This window comes from Merops nubicus, unplaced genomic scaffold (assembly GCF_000691845.1).
Source record: "Merops nubicus isolate BGI_N331 unplaced genomic scaffold, ASM69184v1 scaffold9312, whole genome shotgun sequence".
NCBI classification, from domain to species: domain Eukaryota; kingdom Metazoa; phylum Chordata; class Aves; order Coraciiformes; family Meropidae; genus Merops; species Merops nubicus.
This window is the reverse complement of record NW_008595595.1, coordinates 106004-126544: the sequence shown is the minus strand read 5'-3', so window position 1 is coordinate 126544 and position 20541 is coordinate 106004.

Here is a 20541-nt window from a genome sequence, read left to right as displayed (position 1 = left end):
GTTGATTTAATGCTAGTTACAGGCTGACAGGCGACAGTTTGTTTGGGACTCCATATAATACTCCAAAGTATTAAAGGCTGAAAATGTAATTCCTGCTTAGTATGGTTTAACCACTGGTAGATTCATCAACTTGTTTTTCCTTTTGATGGAGTTATATGCTTTTTATGATAAAAACCCCCAGTGATTATGTAATATGCTTGGATTTCTCTAAATTGTATGAACTAGTAATACCTGTCTTTTTGATTAAAAGTAAAATCTGGAAAAACTCACTTTGTATTGAATTAACCTGCTAAGTGGATTTAAAACCTGAGATTTTGAAATGAATTTTTTTATACATGAACAATGAAACCCATTCCTGCCTTCCTGTACCCATTGTTGGTAGTGCAGGGGTTTGCTGGTGGGGTTTGCATATGGGAGTGCATATGTCTGTACAGTTACCATATGGAAATGTAATGGTATAGAGAACCACCCAAGTCACTCCTAATGTGCAAGTAGTTCAGTTTTGTCCCCTCCTCAAAGCAGCAACTGAATTGCAAAGAGCCCAGCAGCACAGGCAGCATGGTCTCACAGCGTGCAGGAGGGGATGGCTGCCAGTGCAGTAGTGGTTGATGAGGTCAGGATCATTCCACCTTCCCACCATGGCTCTAAAGCAGGTGCATGTTTGGTGAATAAAATAGCTGCAAGGGAGTGCAAAATACATTGGTCTTTAGCTCAACAGACTCAGCTTCCATGGGTTGAAAAGCTTCTTCAGTAGCTGATCATTTCTGAGGCCCTGCTAGCAGTGGTCACCTTCTCTGAATAGCAGCATCCTTTTGTGCCAGGTTTAATTGAACACTTCCCTTCTTCCCCCTTTTCTTCTTTCACTTCTTTATGTGAGGGAATTTCAGATTGCTGCCCGGGAGCAAAATGGTCACAACTAACTTGTGGGGTTTTTTTTTTTTTTTTTTTTGGTAAAGCCATTTGCTTCATTTGCTGAGGGTATCTGTGAGGAGTGTATGTGAGCATCTGCTCCAGAACAGCAGTGTGTGCCAGTTAGCAGGGCAGTGGGGAGGTGTGGGGCAGGCTCTTCCCATCCCAGCCACTCGATTTGCCAGCTGTACTGACACCACAAATAGCAGTGGAGTTTCAGTCACAGGAAGCAGGTTGAAGAGAGTGCAGAGCCCAGCATGCTGGTGGGCTGCCATCGATGCAGTTGCAGCTCAGTGGGTGCCTGGCTGGCAAATTAAGTATTCCATTCCTGGGCTCAGGACTGACATCACAATTTTAAAAATTTAAAACATTTAAAAAAAAAACCAAAAAAAAACAACAACAAAAAAGAGAAGAAAGTGGCAATCCCACCCTGTCATGAAGGCCACCTAAGGCACCGAAGTACTGAGGTGTGCAGACACCCTGACTCCATGCACCCTTTGCAGGGATGAAGGTTTAGTCAATACCCTTCTGAGAAACCATCAAACAGAACAAGCTAGACTGTCTTGGGGGTCATTTATTAATGGAGATGGAACTTTAGATAGCTTGAGCATGTGGCCCTCGGGTGCTGGTGGACACTGATTACCTTCAGCTATGAGTAATAACCACAAGGCATTTGCTAAGTGTTGCTTTGAGGAATGTGATTTGTCTGCATTCCTTATGCTTTAATATCTTCCCAAGCACTGGCTGAGTCTGTGACCATAGTTGGCCATCTCATCTCAGTCATCCTGGACTAGTCTTAGTGGTACTGGAAGGGGAGGGTGATGAGAATGGTCCCAGATATTGGATGACTTCTCAACAACTATGGACTTCCAAGGTGAAGGTTCTTCATCCCAGAAAAGAATACAGAAAAGAGATGCAGGGCTCTAAAAACTGTGAGCATCATGAATGAAATAGATTGGAAACAAATGCTTATTTTTGCTTATAAAAAAGCTAGGGTACTTCAAATGAAACTGTCAGATGGCAGTGGCAGGACCAGAGAGCATACATAGAAGTGATTAAGTTTAAATACATTGCCAAATACATTTCAATAGGAATGTCAAAAGCAGACAAAATGATTAAAAAAAAATTGAAACCATTATATAAAAATTGATTTGGAGCTATTAAACACAAAAATGCCATTGCTGGCCCAGGAAGTCTCTCAGTCATAGATAGCTAGAAGTTGTCTAGAGAGCCTGTAGCAGGGGAGTGTCCCTGGCCACCACCTAATGCTCTCCTGTAAGTGTCCCATGGTAGCAGCTATCAAAGAAAGCATGGTGGGTAGATGGACTTTTTGCCTCCTGTAAGTGTCCCATGGTAGCAGCTGTCAAAGAAAGCATAGTGGGAGTGGGTAGGTGGACTTTTGTTTAACCTACTTTGGCCGTTGTGTTGTCATCATGCAGAGGTTCCTGAGCACTTGAAAAGGTGGGGCAGGACTTCTTTTCTTTGGTTTTGACTTTTTTCTCCTGGATGTGCACTGTCATTAGAGAAGAACATACTCTATTTGCTTGTGTGGGCCAAAACACACATGAAAAATGAGATTTATCCTCATTTATGTAAGCATCCTACCTTCAGGAGAAAGGGAGCATCCTTCTCTCTCGTGAGGCCTCCCACTGAATTCAGGGAGATGATCATCATGACGAATGACTTAAAAGCAAACTAGGTGATGGACAGGTATTGGAGGTTGAAGGGGAGGCATCCGAGCAAAACATGTTCTGTTTTTTTGCCTTGCCAGCTGGATTAGTTCAGATGCTTTAGTCACTACAGGTGGCCTGAAAAAAGACCTAGGAGGTGAGCATTTAGGTCACAGAAGGAAGAAAACAGAAAGCGTGACACCAGAGGAACTTGGGATGGCGGGTGTTGTTTTAATGCCAACCCTGAGTGGCTGCCTGCTTTTAGAGAGGAATATTTTCTCCCCTGTTGTGGAGCTGTATTAGTCGTTCAACAAAAGGCACAAGGGACCTGACAACGCACAGATAAAATCATACTGAGCTGTGCTTCCTGGAATGTGGCACATCAAACAGAGCTTTGTTGGGTAGTTAAAGAGCCCCGTTTGGTTCAGATGCTATTTTGACAGAACGCATTGTTTTCCAAAGACCCTGGGAATTATGCCCATAAAATGCATTCAGCAGCCACATTTATGAGCTCAATTCAGGGCTGGTACGGCTGTTGTCTGGGGACCTTTAAAGGCCAGACATGAAAGCAGCACCATAATCCTCACTTGGAATCTCATCCGTTCTACCAGGCTGCGTCTCCTGGTGCAGCACGTCCACCGTTGTGTGAAGGAGATTGGGGTGTGGGGTGTAGATGGGGGATCCAAGAAGCCTCCTTGTGCTGCCAGAGGGAGGGAGGTTCTGCTCTGTTTGGCTGGTTGGCTTAGGGGGGGTGACTTGTGGTGGACACCCATCCAGAGGAGAGGTTGTGGTGGTGGGGAAGAGTAGATGTGTGTCCCCCTGAAGAGGGCAAGCTGACGTGCAGGGCACCAGCCAGGGTTGCAGCCCTTATTTTGGCCGGTGCCCCTCCAGGCTCAGTGCCTGGGAGCTGCAGCTGAAGACAGCAGGTCTTTCCAGATGCTGCCAGGCTAGGAGGGCTCAGCATGCAGCCTCCAGGGCTTCTCCTGAGCTGGCTGTGTGTCTTGTTGGGTGGGTGGGGGTAGACCTGACCCCCAGGGTCGGTTCCTGAGCAGGAGGAAGGAGAAAAGAATGTTTCAGTGTAGGCTCTGCTTTTATGGATGGTATTTTCTGTAGAAATACTTCGTTCTCCTCTCTACCTTTTTCCCTGGCCTGTGTGGCTGAAGGCACCAGTTTAGTGTTTCTATGTATTCTTTACAAAAATATTTACTATTATCTAAGCCATGTATGCATAATATGTAACATAATATTGTATAACATTACACGTGTTCTATGTAACCTTGTAGGTCCTTCCTCCTGCACTTTGCCCACTGGCTGTGCTGAAATGAGGGCCACAGTTTAGGGTGCTATGGCAGAATTACTTCTATATTGCCTAGTACTAATTTCTAGGAGATGACAATAACAATGTTTGACAGCTTTAGGGAAGGATTGTCATTGAGAAATGACTGGCAATATGTTTTGGAGTATTAATAAAAAGGAAGATAAATTAAATACAGATGAACAATTTCTGAAATTCCTAGAGAAGTTGTATTGGTTGTGTGGGTGAAGTGTCCCTTCATACTCCTTCAGGATTGTTGCTAACTCTTATGTACAATTTTGCACCATCAATAATTATGTATAATTTAGCACAAACTAAACTACCAAAAATGAGCTTTCACCTGGATCAGTTTTTTGCTTTATTGTGTTGCTGTAGGATTGCATTGCTGACACAAGAGAGTGTGTGGAAACATTTGGTTTGGGTTGGGTCTGGGGAGATGTAAACATGAGAATACCCTGTGCAGGATGAGGTTGGGTTTGGATCCAGTTTAAGCCACCCATGAAACTGCACTCTGCCTCTACAGTGTGTCCACTCCTGCCAGGTACCACCAGCTGATCAGAGCCTGCAGAGAATAAAGCCTGTCCCTTCTTCTCTCCAGCATTTCAGAGCCTCTGACATCCAGGGAAGCTCTGAACTGAAGAGCTTTGCAGGCCTCTGAAATTAATTGACACCTTTCTGGGTCATGAGTGAAATGGAAAACTAGCAGCGTGTGCTAATGGATTTCTTACCAGATTCTTACTACCTGAGTCTGGTTATTCAGCTGAAGATGTACAAACCTGTGCTGTATTGAATTTGCTGCATTGCAGCTGTTGGTTGTGTATGTGATTATTTTCTTTTCACTTCTGACATGTTTTGACTGGCAAAACTGTCCAGAAAATTTAAAATTTATCTTCAATGGAGATACACTTTCAAAAAACAAAAAAAAAAGAAGCTGTCTTGTTTCTGACATAGCTCTCTTCATTACCTGAACTGATAAAAGCTACACAACTTGTTTGCAGCTGTACACTCTATCTCCAACCAGCACTGCTTTTAAAGGTCCCCCTACCCAGAGGTATTTCCCTAGTGTACACAAAATACAAATTTTCCTTATCTCTCTCTCTGTGCAGTATGCCCACATGATTTGACTAAAATTCACCTCTTCCTGCTTACATTTATTTTTCATTTTTAGGCCTGTTTTTCTTTTTTTTGGTATTTGTTGTAGAGTTGTTTTTTTGTTGTTGGTTTGGTTTTGTTTTTTGTTCTTTTTTTCTTTTTTTAGGTGGGTAATGTAGTATAAGACCTCAGGATTTCAGATCTGCACAGTCGATTCCCTTGGCAGTGTTGAGAAATGCAGCTTGCACCCTTGGCAGAGTGAGTGCTCTTTGGTTCTGCCACCTGGAGATGTGTGTGCCAGGGCATAGTTTTCCAACCAGGTGGATGCTATGAAAGGCTGCAGCCTTTGGAACGGGCTGTCCTCCTGTGAACACTGAAGATTTAGCATCTGTGCTCCAGTAATAAGAGAACTGTCTCTTTTTCCACACTCTGGAGCACGAGGTGGGCTTGTTGTGTGGCACAACGAGGCAGCTTCCGTGCTTGGAAGCACCCAGTTGAGAAGGAAATGAGTTGGTTGGGATCTGAAGATGAGCACTAGGTGCATGTGGTGGTTGGCTTAGTGCACCCCACGCTCTGCAGCGTGACCTGCTGTTCTGGCTGCCTGTTTTGAGTCGTGGAGAGGTGGTGAGTGGTACTTCGTGAAAATCGGGCCCCTCCAGGGCGTGGCAGGGAGGGTATCCTAAAATAAAAAGCCCAAACTTGCCTGTCACTTTTGAAGTTGAGGAACTTAATCAGTTCATATTAATTTGGCCCCACTTCTTGAAATGCGTATGCATATGCATGAATATATTGTTATGAGAAGCCTTAAAGCTAAAACTAGGCACAGTGTTTTGTAGTGCTAATTGGTGAGTGGTAGCCTGGAAGGGCTGTGTCTTGTTACCAGGGCACATCTTCATTCTGGTTTTACAGTGGAGTCTCCTTCCTTCTCTGCTGCTCGCCTGACTTTTCAGGCAGTGCAGGAAAAATACTTCCTCCTCCTGTCTGATGCTGCAGGCTGATGGGTTTGAGATCAAGCTCGAGGTATGCCTCCTATGGGCACGAGTTAGGTCTTGGGGCTGCCTGGAGTTTGCAGAGTAGCCTGGAGGTGCTAAGCACCGTTGCAGCACTTGCCCCTGTCATGATGTGAACACTGGCAGAAGAACTGAAGCTCTGACTGGTTCCTCGTTGCCCTGTTGTTAGCACCACCATGCTACATGACCTCTCTTACATAGAAATCCTGTAAAATGACCAGCTCCAAAATACTTGGAAACTTTGCAGTCTCTTCAGTACCAGTAGCCCAACACAGTGCTTCTGTCTGGCTGGTTTGAGCTGGGAAATAAAAGGCCATATAGTAAGATGGAATCTTTTAAACTGTAGCAAACAGGTATTGAGGACTCTATGGAAATCTGGAATGAAAACTGTATTTACCACTGAAGCTGCACTGGGCCGACCAGATTAAAATTCAGGTTAATAACTTGCTTTCTGGAGAACCTTGCTTGGGAGAATTCTTATCTAGGGTTTTTGTTTCAGTGCCATACTCAGGTTTAGTGTTGCTCCATGTACAATGGGTAATTTTAGATCCTCTCAGCTGTTTGGTTTCTTTTGACTAATGGAAACAAAACGAATCATCTTTAGCTCTTTTAGCAATACTTTACCTTAGCTAATGAGATTTCCAGGTAGAGGATTCTTGAGTTAGTTACCAGTCTGCAAACCACAGACCTGGGTTTGGTACCTGAGAAGATAACGACAGGAAAAGGAAAAAAGCAATGTACTGAAAGGTGGATTAAACAGTTCAGTGTATTTTGCAACACATGCATAAAATGGTCTGGAAAAATGTTGGCACTGCCCAGCAAAGCATCCTATGGGTAAGGAGGGCCTGGGTAACTGGAATTCACCAGTTCTGCAGTTATACCTCATGGAGCTGTCATTTATTACATAGTTACACTCTTTTTGTCAGAAGGAATCTCATTTCTTCTTGTCCTACCTTATAGTTTTGTGTTGATTCCTCTTGCTTTAATACTTTACTGTCTGCTATGGTACTAATGATGGCACAAACAGTAGTCTGATGACTTTGGATGAACAGATTCATTTCTCTCTGGCTCAGCTGCTTTATCTGTAAGAGAAGTGGATCATGTTTCTGAGTGATGGGATGTGCTTTACTTGATAGAGCTCCCATGGAGGGTTCACCCTGAGCTTACTGTCAGCAGTGAATGGAATGTGGGTATGAGACACTGGCCTATGCACAAAATCTCCCAGGTTTGTTGGAGAGGAGTGAGAGGTGGACTGTGGTCTGATTTGCTTTGCTGGAGGAACTTAAATTGCATAAGGAGGTGGTGATGCCTTGTGCCTGCATACAGGAGACTGTTTTAATTAAAAGTAGACTCTATTAGCATAGGGATGCCAGGGGAAGACAAAGCTATTTTTAAAGCTTCCTTTCATTCAGAAACTATTTTTGAAGTGCTAATGGTGGTATATTTGCCTTGTGCTGCTCTGTCATAAGCAAAATTTGCAAATGTTTAAATGCAGTCCTATTTTGACACTTGGCAACTTAGCTGCAATACTGCTGACATGTTTTTACAGCTTGTTACTACACGCATTGAAACTCCAGCCTGGATAAATACTTAGCAGCATGAGTACATAGGCATTTAGTATATGAAGTGTTTCTCTAGAGCCCAACAGAATATTTTGGTTGCCACTGATGCAGGATGCCCATGGACTGCAGTTGGGAGTTTTAGCAGAGGACCACTGGACTGTGCCCTGTGGTGTGTGTTGTGAGAGCAATTCAGAAGGCCTTATGTGGAATTTTAGCCTGGATGAAGACTTAAAAAACATTATTTTAAGATGTTTTTGTGCTTTGCTGATTCTGGGTTGAGTACAGAAACCACTCTGAACTAGAGCAACCTAGTTGCCCTGTGAACCTGTGTATGCTTTTTGGTGGGCTATTCTGTCAGGGTGGTGACTTATACAGCAGGAAGTTTTGTTGGCTGATTTAGTGTCTTTCTTGGAGAATCTTTCACTGGCAAAACAAGGGACTGTTTGGTCTCTATGGAGCTAAGCAAACAGCAGATTTGCTCCCACTTTGCTCTGGAAGTTAGGGGCTGTTTCTGGGGAAGCATTAACTTTTAGGAGAGCAAGCAGCCAACTGAATCATAAGATGCTGAGCCCACAAGCACTTCACTGAGTTAGGGCTTAAATAGCCCTGACTTGGAAACCAAGGCACATTGACTTTACAGTCGTTGCAGTCTGCTGGTTTTGAATTTGCACAGCTGAGACTTCCATTTGAATGGTGAGAAAATTGAGAGAGCCTTCAGGATCTTATCAGCCTCTGAACACTGGCACAGAAATACATCTTTTCTTTCGAACCACCCTATGCCAAATCCCTGGTAATTTTTATGACATTACTGCCAGCATTTAAAGCTTTCTTACCAGGAAAATGTACAGACAGATGTGTCATAGGGCACTTCATATTCTCCCAGCCCTCATGGCCTTCTCCATCAGGGAGCTGACATCATGGGAAAGAGGATAAGCAGAAAAGTAGCTAAAAATGATGATAATTTGATGAAAATAGCAAATCAATCTCTAGTTCAGTTCCATTTTGCAGATCAGGGCTACCCTAAGGAAGAATCTGGCCTAATCTATGTAATATCAATGGGAAGATTTTCCTGTCAGGGAACATTTTTGCCATGCTTGTCACTAATGAATGGTGCAGGCACTCCCAGTGAACCATGATACATCAGGACCAGCGTTTCACCTTTACCTGGCAACTCAGCTATCTACCATCTTTGGCTGCTGCTGGGCTCTGTCAGTTAATTCAATAACAGCAATACAGAGAATCTGGGCTGTGAGGTGTTTGTATCCCATCCATGGGTCCTTCCAGGTCTCCTCATAGTGTGGTGGCAGCCTAAAATCCTGTGAAATGTTCTCCTATGCAGTGCTTTTGGACATGGGCAATTGCTGAGCTTTTTAGAGACGTGAAAAACTCGAGCAGGTGAAGGGGGAATGGTCTGAGTTGAGTTGAGGTTGAAAAGGGCCCAGAGGAGATTTTGTATGTTAAGCTGCAGTTGCTTCCATGGAAACCTGGGAGAGCCAGGCTGTGTAGCTGTGGGCCAATGGACATGGGAAAGGCAGGGGAGGGTTGAGTGGGGCGGATAGAGGAACAAAGACAATTTCCTTGCTCATGAGTGTTCCCTAATGCATGTAAGATCTAAGGAAAAGGGAGGTACAAACAGCATGATAGGAAGGCCAAGGGGAGATACAAAAACCTCTCAAGCTTTTGTTGAGATGAGAGCGCTCTGTGGAAAACCAAAGATTTCATATCTTCTTGCTTAATTAAAATATGTAATTGTTCAAAATTCATAGCACCACTGGAAGGTGAGTCACAAGGTAATTGCAACTGATTGGCAGGATAGCTAACATTTTAATATAAAGAGTGGATCCTGATCCTTTAAAAATACTGCCTTCCACTGCACTGAAATGTAGAATGTGCATGGTCTGGCCAGCTTTCCAGCTGCCATAAGGAATATATCTCATATAAACATGTGGGGGCTCTCAAAAGCAGCTGTCCTTTGCCATTGTGTCTCCTCAGGTGGGCTCCCTGCTGCAAACGGAGGCAGCACCTTTCCCCCAGGGAGCAAGGGACAGGGAGCAGCAAAAACAAGGAGCAAAAATCTAGTGTCTGCTTGTTCTGAGAAGCTTTGCCCACCCACATGCTCAAATAAAAAGAGCTCCCTCTTCTCCTGAGCACAGTAGCATCTGCCTGCTACAGATAGACGTCCAAATTATTGTGAGCACTTGTTTGTTAGGCTGGAAGAATAATTTAAAATGTTCTTAAAGTAGATAATGTAAATAGGGAGGAACATTTGTGGGTGATGAGGACAGCGCAGGACTGCTAGGGATGGCAGTTTGAAAAATGTGCCTTTGTGGGGGGGTTTATTGAGGTTCTGGAGCCAAGCTCTGTTTATAATACACTGCAAAGTGCAAAGCTCAGGAAAGGATGAATGTGAAGCATTTAGCATCAGGATGCTTTGTCAGTGATTAATGGCACTTGGCTGCTCCTGCTGCTTGGCAGCCCTACCTCTGCACAGCACCGGTTACCCTGTAGCCCATCTATACTTGCACTGTCTGTAGCCATTTGGACCCACAGCACAAACCAGAGCAAACAATTCCAGTGTCCTGCTGGTCCGCCAACTTTTTAGTCAAGTGCCTATTCACTGTGGCAGAGCAGCAGGCATTTTTGGTGTTTTTTTTTTTTTTTTTATGACTTAAAAAGGTGTCTTTTTGGAGGTATGATAGCCTTTTGGACTGATACTGATCACTGTTGTTATCTTGGATGAAATGAGTTTTGGAGTTCTTCATCCCCCAGAAGGACACTGTTAATTTATCACTATCCTGAAGCTCACCTCCATTTTTAGCCTGGTGTCAGTCCCAGTGTAAAGAAGGAGAACTTCAATGGCTTTTCATTCCAGATGGGCAGACCTGCAGGGAAGCATTCTGAAGAAGCCTGCAGCAGGACCCATGAGCCACCGAGGTGCTTGTGGTGGCTGTGTGCTGGAGGAGCCACATCATCTGGTGACATCATCTGCCAGAAGTGGATTTTCCTGGGGAATAGGGGATCACCAGTAACGATGATGGGTGGTCTCACACTTCCATGTCCAAGCCTGGTCATGGAGGCTTTCCTGAGTTTTGTTGCCTTCATTTAGTCCTTGCCAGTCGTGGCTGTTAAGTGCAGAGCCTGGTTTTGCCCTCTTATCTTGACAAACCTTTCCTGGTCACAGAAGAATTACTTTTTCTCTTTTGGCCTGGGGTACCAAAAGCAGTGGCAGCATGTGGAGGACCAGTCAGATTTCACACTCTGGCCTGAAACAAAAGCAGCATTTTTGCAGGCGTGCATCTATGGAAACAGCTGTATTTTTGCTAGGAGAGAGTGTTTTCCCTCCTTGTGTGCTCCCCACAGCAAAGCTCGCTCTCTGCAGCTCTGCCAGCCTTTTGCAGGAGTGGAGAGACAGCCACTGGCAGACTGACAGCCAGGCTCCCTGTGCTGCCTCCCGAGGTTGCAGGGATGCTTCTGCCACCCCCTGGGAGCAGGAGGGCAGCTGGGAACCACACTGGTCACTGCTGGTTGTTCCTGGTGTGTGCCAGAGTACGTCCCTCTGCAAGTTTGGGGCTGCAAGGTTTCTGTGGCTTTCAAAACGCTGTGGTTCCTCCAGCCTACATGAAAATATGCATAATGAGGAGGACCAGAGGACAAAAATAGCTGCTTACCATGCTACCTTGGAAGATTGTTCATCAGTCATGCTTGTGCTAAGAGAGCACCTGGAATTGGAGAGGACAGGCATCCACATCTGCCACCACCTCAAGCCCAGCCAAAAGACTGAAATGATCAGCATTGCATCATCCTTGCCATACACCAGAGTTCTGTCCAGATTCTGGAGGTGGACAGCTGGTGTCTCGGGCACAGCAGTGTTTTGGGGGAAGTTTCTGTCTTTCTTGCTCGCCATGTGTCTGTCTCATTTGCCTGGGAGCTACATTTTGCATTCTCCTCATTCAGCATATGCCATGGCAGGGTTTAAGCAGCATATCAGATCATTAGCTCTGAATGCATGGCTTAACTCTGCTGCTGTAAATATGGGAAAGTGCCTTGCCCTTCAGTTAGTAGGTGAAAGGCAACATATTAAACTCAGCGTGGTGAAATAAATGTCTTTGTCTTAATTCAGGTTCACACAAGTGTTCCTCAGAGTTCTCTCTGCTGTTGTGTGCCAGTTTGTGCTATAGTGGCTATAGCAGGTTTTGCTACAGGAGTCCCTGGACAAAAGGGGTGCCAGATCGAAGGCCTGGTTAGGGCTCACTGCTTCCAGGCACTGCCTGTAGTGGTCTGAATGGCAATAATGGCAATATTTGGCAAATACCAGCATGCATAAATGACAGAGAGCCATCCTGCAGTATTGTGGGGTTTGTCTTAGAGTGGGTGCTGGCACAGCACTGGGTGTGTGCTGGGTCTGCCTGGGGCACTGCTGTGGTGGGGTCCAGATGTGAAGCTACAGGCTCTGTCAACAGACTGAAGAGCAGCTTGGTGATTATTTCCTCCCATTGCCCTGGTGACTGCATTGTTTCCTGTAGCATCATTTTTTTTTGTGGGATAAAAGTGTTACTGTTTGTTCAGTGATGTGAGACGGTGAGAAAATCCTCCTGTGTTTTGTTTCTAGACTGATTAAAAACGTAGGGGAGGGGCTATTCCCTTCCAGTTTTGGCAGTTCAGGAACAAACTGTGGTTGAAATCTGCATGACTTTCATGTTGCTTCTTTGAGGTTTGGTAGGCTCAAAAAGCTGAGAGCAATAAGGATGGTGCCAGGGTGTAAGCCTGACTGAATATGTATAGCTGTGCCTATGTGTCTCCTTTCTGAAGAGACCTATGGCTATAATACAACATAGTGCTTCACTTGTGATTTTTCAGTCTAGGTTGCTTTATTTTTGCTCCTAAAGCTCTGGACACAAGTCCTCCTGACTGGTCTACCAGCTTAGAGGTGGCAGAGTTTAATTTACTTCTGTTTGAGTCAAAAGCTGTCCTGACCTCAGTGAGAAAAGAATCCTGTTCTGTACAGCTTTGCACTTCAGTGGGATAAATACAATATTTAAGGCATTTGGAGACCACACAAATCCTGTTACTCTTCTTTATGAATGAACAACTCGCTGGTTCTTTGATTCAGGGCCAGAGTAGCTGAAATGGCATTTATTGTATTTACAGAGGAGCTCTGCTGTCTTCATCAGCAATAACAAGCTACCATTTACTGCTGTAGGTGGCAATTCTCTCATTAGGTGTTGTAGTGAACACAGAAAGGTTTACATTTATTCTTATTTCCAGCATTCTTGTGGCAAACACTTCTCCTGGAGACACAGCAACCATGGCTTCTAGAGCAGGTTTTGGTTCTGAACGTAGGCTGCATTAATGAGTGTAGGAATTACAATACCAGACTCATCAGTTGCACTAAAATACCATGTAGACCAAATAGAAAAGGTCTTTATTTTTAAAGCTTCTTAAAAAAAAAACCAAGAACAATAATAAAAAAGTTATGTATCTAAGAGATGTTGTGGGGATTTGTGATTGACAGAGTGATTATGATATCAGAGCAGACTTGGCAGCTGCTCCACTGCCATGCTGAAAAGGTGCTGTTGCTTCACTGGGCCTGTGGGAGATCTTTTAAGGATGTGCTTGGGTCCTGGAGAAGACCCCTTCCTATTGTTGTTTTCACAAACTAATCTCCTTTCAATTTAAGTTAGATTTGATGAACATTTTGCCTGTCTCCCATGTATCTTTTTTTAAAAAAATTTTCTTCCTTTCCATATTCAATCTTTCCCATATTGGAGTTGGAACCAAAGGAGGAATTTTTGTGGGGCAAATTAATGGAAATCCCATAAACTTTGAGATTTTCTAAAGAATATATTGCTGTCTTCCAAGCCCTTGGTGTTTTCCATGCCTCCGAGCCCAGGGAGATGTCAGTCTTTACCAAGTGACAGTGGTGGGTTCTCCTTTCCCTTTGCTCACTGTCATTGCACTGCAGCCCTTTGGTGCTGAGCTTTGTCCTCTAGCATCATTGTGATTCTCCTTCCACTCTTCAAGTCCTGCCTTCTCTCCTCTCATTGCTGCTCCTTCACCTCCCTCCCACCACTCCAGGACCTGGGTGCTGCTGGGATGGATGTGTAGGTTGAGATACCTGATGTGTTTGTGTCCTGTAGCAGGGAATGGGGTTTCATGACCCAAGGGAACTTGTTGAGAACCTGTGTTCTTAACTTCACCCAGTGGGTGGGGAGAAATACTCAAGAAAGTGACCTGAAGATGAGTTTTGTAGGACCCATATGTAGCATCTATGACTGGTTTGTTTTTTTTTCAGAAAAATCTAAAGTATGTTGTGTTGGTGGGAAAATGTTTTGTACAGCTTGATTCTGGTACAGTCTCCATTTGTGGTCTGATCTTCCAGTACTGTTGTCTGTGCTGAGCTATCTGGTGGGACTAGTGATGTTTATTTTAGTTCTCCCAGGTGAAATGCATGTGCTTTTTCTTAATCTTTGTTTAAACACCTCCGTGCCTGATGCGACTCAATCAGCCAGCTTCACCCAGTTCCTGTCAATCCAACCCAAATGCTTCTGAGCACTGCAATTTTTCTGCATTCAGGATGGTGGAGGGACTGAGAGATTGCATGGCTTTCATTCTGCTGAGGAGTAATAGCAACATTGCAGGTGATGGCTGCTCGACACACAAGTTACACCTCAGAGACAACCTTGGTCCTTTCTCACTCAGTGTTTTCCTGTGGCCATTTTAGTGTACAGCATGCAGAATTAGCAATGTATGGACATCTCATGTTGATTTTAAGACAATACATTTTAAAAGGACTGCCACTCAACATTTGAAACATCAAATATGGCCCCATACGTGTGGCTGTCCCTTCCATTGTCATTTGCTCACCGTGGCTAGGAGGGGGTTTATTCAGCATTACTCAGGCTCCCGATGGCGTGATGGGCCTTCGAGGGTGATGTTGTCATTGGTTATTCTCCATTTTTATAGGGGAGAGAGGTGATGGCCAGTGAACAGGAGCCTTGTTATACCCCAAGAAATAAAGACTCAGTGATACTTATGAAATTAAAACAGGGGGGTTTAGAAGAGAAGCAGATAATGAGATTTCATCTTTTCAAGAGACCACATTAGAAATCAAGCTAGTGCCACCACTGCCACGTCACAGGTCCCAGTGAGGAAATACCTTCTGGATGTCCTGAATACCACTGTGAATCTTCCACTGGTTTCAGTGAGGTCAGAGCTGCACCCCAGTGCTAATGGAAATTGCTGCTGTCATCAGACATGTGATTTGTGGGTAATTTTTAAACACTTCAAGTCAAGTCTTAGCTTTCTGTCACCCTTTCTGCCTTTGTTGTGGTTGCAGAGGGTGTCTAGAGCAGAACTGAGCTCTATGCATTTAAATAATTGCTATATTTCCAGCTTATTCGCCTTGTTGACATAGTAGAAAAGACTTTTTTTTTTTTCTTTAGGCCAGAGGAAACAATCAGGTACCTGTCAAGTGCAGAATTGCTTACTGTGAGCTATTTAATGGGACGTTTTTGTTTACCAAGTAGTTCTATAGAGCACATAGCTATAAAAAGCGATCGCATTTTAAATCATTCCTCTCTGTTGACACGGGCTTTTGTTTCCCTGTAGCAGCAGCTCGAACAGAGGCTGGATACTCAGCCTTGGTGGCTGGTAAGGACTGCAAATTTCCATTATCTTCATGCCATTGGATTAAGAACTGGCTTTGCAGGTTGCTGTTGGGAGAGCGAGACCCAAAGGAGCCTCTCTCCTTAACACGAATATGCAAGGGGCTGGGTTGGTTTGCAGAGCCTCTGAGAGGGTTTAATAGGTGAGGGTTTGTGTGGGGAAACAGAGGTGTTTGTTATATGATGAGCTTAAACCATGCAATAAGCTGGTGAGTGTAATTATTTTATACTCCTGGGTGGATTCACCGTGGGATGGACAAATTTTGAATCCTTCTGTAGCCATAGGTATGTGAGCAGAATCTGAAGTCAACTCTAATCTTAGCTGAACCAGGCTTTAAAAACAAATTCTGAAGTGTTGTGCAGCTTCAAAAAAGGAGGTTTAGAACATGAAAATGTGAAAATTTGACTCTGTGAATAAGTGACCTGTTTTCTGAGGGCTCCAAGTATTTGCAGCTCCAGCTATAGACTGTGGTTTTGCTGTGGACATATAACATGGACTAATTTGCATGGCTTTGGCTTTCCAAATGTGACAATGACCATCTCGACTCTTTTTCTGCATTTATATAAAAAAACCCAAAACCTCAACAGATACTAGTTTTTGGGTTGGTTGTTTGGGATTTTTTTCTCCCCAAAGCTGCAACGTTCTATGTAATGAACTGCCTAGTTTACCTACGTGTAAGTTTGCCAGAAACAGAGTTAGACAAGTATTTGTGGTCTATATCTATCTGTGGTGTTCCTTGTTAACCGAAATATAGGTTTTGTTTCTTCCTATTTCTAAATGGATGGGGTCAAGAGATTAATTTCCTGTCAGAAGGTCACATGAATGAGCATGGGAGAAGTGCCTTTTTCTAGTCTTCCTTTTTTCCTGTGCGTGGGTTAAGCTGCTTTAGAAGAAGCCTCATCACAGACCATTTCCTCCTTATCTGCTGGAGATAAAAGTTGCAGCTGTCCAGGAGGGTCCCATCCACCCCAGCACTGGCAGGGAGCCAGGTGCCACTGGCAGCCTGTCTGGGAGCATGGCTGGCTGGATGCTGGTGACCCCAAAGACACCCAATATATGTGCTGAGAGCAGCATTTACCTTCTGTTTATTCTGTGCACTGCCATGCCTGCATTTGCTTGTGTCTTAGGACCATTGCCTGTCTTCTGTAGCAAACAGTTGGCTCGTTTTACACAAACTTTTCTTATGCATCCATTAACCTCCCAGGAAGTTCCTACAGATTCAAACTAGAAAAAAAACAAGCAGAGTTTAGCTGCTCCTCCACGCAAGATTTTACACCAAGCACGTTTCCACCAAAATAGTCTATTTACAAGCAATGAAATTCTTGGAAAGAAATACAAACTGTACTAATCAGAGGAAGTTCTCTGCATGTGTGTGCTTTGGGAAAGTGAGAAGAGTCTTCCTAAATCTTCCTTTCCTTGGAAATGATAAACATTTTGACACCTCACAACTTGGGCTCAGCAGAATTTAAGTAGGTGAATGTGTCTTCGAGTCAGCAGTGGTGAGAAGGATAAAAGAGCAAGAGAGATGAACCTGTGAAGTGTAGTTCTGAGCCAGTGGTGAGGTAAGGAATGGATGCCAGCTCCATTAGCATAAAGAAAAGCTTTTCTCTCTTCTCCAGATGTGTCTTGGAGGGCTCTTGCAGGGAACAAGAGGAACCTGCAACATAAATAGCACACAGGGAGACTGTTTTGGCATGGAGAAAACACTAGGTTGTTGTTAATCCCTTTAAAAATAAAAATGGAGGGAGAATATGCCCTGGGAATAGGGAGGAAAAAGCCCAAACATTTAACTGAAGTGTTCCCACAGGAAAAAATATAAAAAAGTTTTCCGTTTCTTAAGTTTGAGGTTGAATAATACTTTAATACTTGATATTCTCCTGTCTTTGAGGAGGAGGCTAGCCTAGCAAGTTCATTTTAATCACTGAACATCTGGAAAATGATCCTATGAATAGAATGTTTAAGGGTAGTATGATGACATCTTGCAGTATAGATATTGGCAAGAATTAGGTAAAATAATTCTAAAAGTTTATGCTACTTGGAAGGAGAAAGCTCTGATTCATTTGGTACCTTGGTTGTCTGCCACGTGGGTGTGGAGCAGCAGGCATGAAGGTGGTAGAAGATTCAGACATCTAAGTGACCTTTGCTTTCATCCTGATGTGGGAACATCAAGGGGGGGGGGACACCAGCAGCCACCTGCCAAAGTGGAAGCCCTTGACATGGTTCTTCCCAGGTGAGAGAGTGGGAGAAGGGGCATCCTTCCAGGCAGCTGGAGGAGCCACGTGAGTGAGCTGAGCTCGGGAGGGAATCACAGTTTCTACTCTTTCTGGCTCCCAAGGTTTCTTTGACGTGAATGCTGAAGATATGCATAGGAGAAGGAGATGTGATCCTAAGCAGAAATCCCTTGAATCTTTATTTTCCGTGAGATATTGAGTTAAGGTCAGAGGTTCTGGGAAGAAATGTCCAGTGTTCTGACCAGTGACTGAAACCCAATTTATTTGTGGGCTTTTGTTTCATTTCCTGTTTTTGAGATTACTGAGGGATTTGCAGTTAAGAGATGTGTATTCCAGCTCACTTCATGACTTCAGACCCCTGGTGCTGGAGGTAAGGCTCTGTTTACAGAACTGCAGTCGACCTTTTTTGAATAAACTAAAAGCACTGGAAGTGTATTTCTGGCTTGCAGAGTTCAGGATGACCCATCTCTAGCATCCAGTCACTTGAGCAGCCTAACAGTTGTAGTGACAGCTGTTGTTTTTCAGTTTGCAGTAGACATGTTCTTTTGAGAAGGGTTTTTGAGGGAAGCTGGACCTTCAGAACCTGCTGTTGCAACAGAACCCCCAGCCAATAAAACAGAAAACCTTTACTTGCAAAGTTTATACCTCAAACCTGAATGGCCCAGTGGGGCAGTCACTCAGCCTGAGCATCCCATTTCAGGCCATTTCAGGCCTTCCTTTCCCCAGCCCCAGCTGGAATCACAGAATGTTAGGGGTGGGAAGGGACCTCTGGAGATGGAGTCCAACCCCCCTGCCAGAGCAGGACCATCTAGTCTAGGGCAGGTCACACAGGAGCTTTGGGTAGCAGGCTCTTATTTGATGTTGGCTTTTTGGTTTTCCTACTTTTTCAATGAAATCCTTCTAGCAAACTTTGGCAAGGAACTCCTCTTACTTTGGAGCTTTTTCCTTTTGAACAGCCTGTGTCAGAAAGTAGTTTCTGGAAAAGAAAACTTCCTGGTTGGCTTGATGTCATCTTCCTGGTTCTTCTGTTCCCTCCACAGTGGTCAGACGTGCAAAAAGGGCTAATTTGGAGAGTATTCAGATAGTGGACTTCAGGTTTCTGTAACAGGTAGGAATTACCTCTACAGGAGGTTATCAAGAAATGGATGTGTTTAGAGATATTGATATATTGAGTGTCCCTTGAGGTATTTATCAACTGTCTCTTCCCTCAAATATTTCCAGATGAAAAAATAAGTTTGTACAAAGTTGTGAAAACGTTAGTAAGTCACCTGACAGGAATAGCTTGTTAGAAGAATGAGTAGTGGATTTTATTTTGCTAAAACCAAAACAGATAATTCTGCAGAATTTTGTTGGGCTTTCTGAGGCTGCTGCTGCCCTCACATCTTGGAGGTGTGGGGAGCGTAGCAAAACTCCTGAGAGTTAGGTGCAAGAAGAGTAATTCCCCCCCAAACTTTGAAATAAAGGACTTGAAGATGTTTTTTTAACTGACTTTTTCTCCACTTATGACTGTTTTTGGTGTATGTTGGTCTGTTGAAATCAGCAGAACTCTGAAGAGTTGCACCAGATTTGAAACAGAACATTTTCTCAATGCATTTTTTTTAACAGAAAGGGACTTTTCGCTTCAAGGTGTATGCAGAGACTTTGTGTGGACAGTTAAGTAATCTAAAGTCACCTGAAATTCCTCTGCTAGAGACATTTTACTTAACTTTCCACATTCTGGAGAAAAATGATGTGTTGCCTGCAGCTGAACAGTCTCTTTCCACTACCATTAAATTCTGTGTGGAGGTGTGAATATATATAGTTAGATACCTAGGGACAGGCTGTGAAACTGAAAATGAGAGCAGAAGACTTCTGTGTTTCTGGAACCATCTCAGTGTTAGCTGCTAATTAAAGTCACCTTCTTGTACCCAGGATGTTTTGTGGCTGTGGGAGCTCCAGGTAAGCATGGGGCAGAGAGCTTAGGGGAAATCTCTGCTTTTGGCTCTCACAAGAATGGTGTGCTAAAAGAGAAAGGCACCTCTGTTGTGTTTTTAAGTGTTCACATGGGCTCCTGCTGGAAGCTGATGCTTTCTGTTATGCATGATCTTCAAATAAATAATCTGACCTCAGGGCTCAGATGTCATGCTTAACTATCATGTGGTAGAAGCTTGGATCAGACTGAGAGATGGAAGTTTCTGTACAGTGTACAAAGTTCAGAATTATGATCTGTAAAGAACTTAACAATAAATGCAGAACCAGGTGTAAATAAGTTGAGACTCCACACAGGGGTATAATAAGCAGCAGTTACAATAGAGGTGCTATAGGTAGGAGAATGTAGATTCTTTATCTTGCTGTTCTCTTGAGACTCTCAGTGCAGTAACAGAAACCTCAGAGTGTGGCAAAGGGAGCAGGGGTCCTTGGGAACTGTATAGGAAATATTTTCAGTGTGTGAGAGGTAGTAACGTGTGAGTGTGGAAAAACAAACAATGCTTTTGAAGAGAATCCTGTAACACTGTTTTTCATGATTACACCTCATTTCCCTAGAAATGTCAAACAACACTGATTGACGTTTGATTGACTCAAAGTCTTGCTTCATTAAGTAGTTGGTTAACTGGGGTGTTATTTGTGTCTGGCTGTTACCTGGTGTGAAGTGCAACACGGAGGTTAGGCACATGGATGTGAGAGTAGATGCCTGTGTTCTGTTGCAGACCTCCATCTTTTAAAAACACTGGTGTGGATCCATACCTGAGGCTTGGTCAGTGGAATCCCTTTGCCAGGTGGCCAAGTGCTTCTTGTTGATGTAGACTTCACTTGGGTGCTGCTCTGCAGATTTTAGGAAAAGCATAGCCAATATGGATTTCCTGTACAACCAGTAATTGCATGGCTGATATATGGTGCTGCTCTATCACTTTTTTCTCTTTTATTCCTTCTGATGGAGAGATCTAAGGGATATTGAGTCTTGGGCAGCTAGCTTTGCCCTTCTTAGGGCAGATGGGAATGCTGACATGATAGATGACCGTCCCTGGAGCTTGAGTAGGTCATGGCTGTCCTTGGAGAAAGCAGTATTATCTTGGCAGGACCTCCATCTGTTGTTCTCATGTTTCAGCT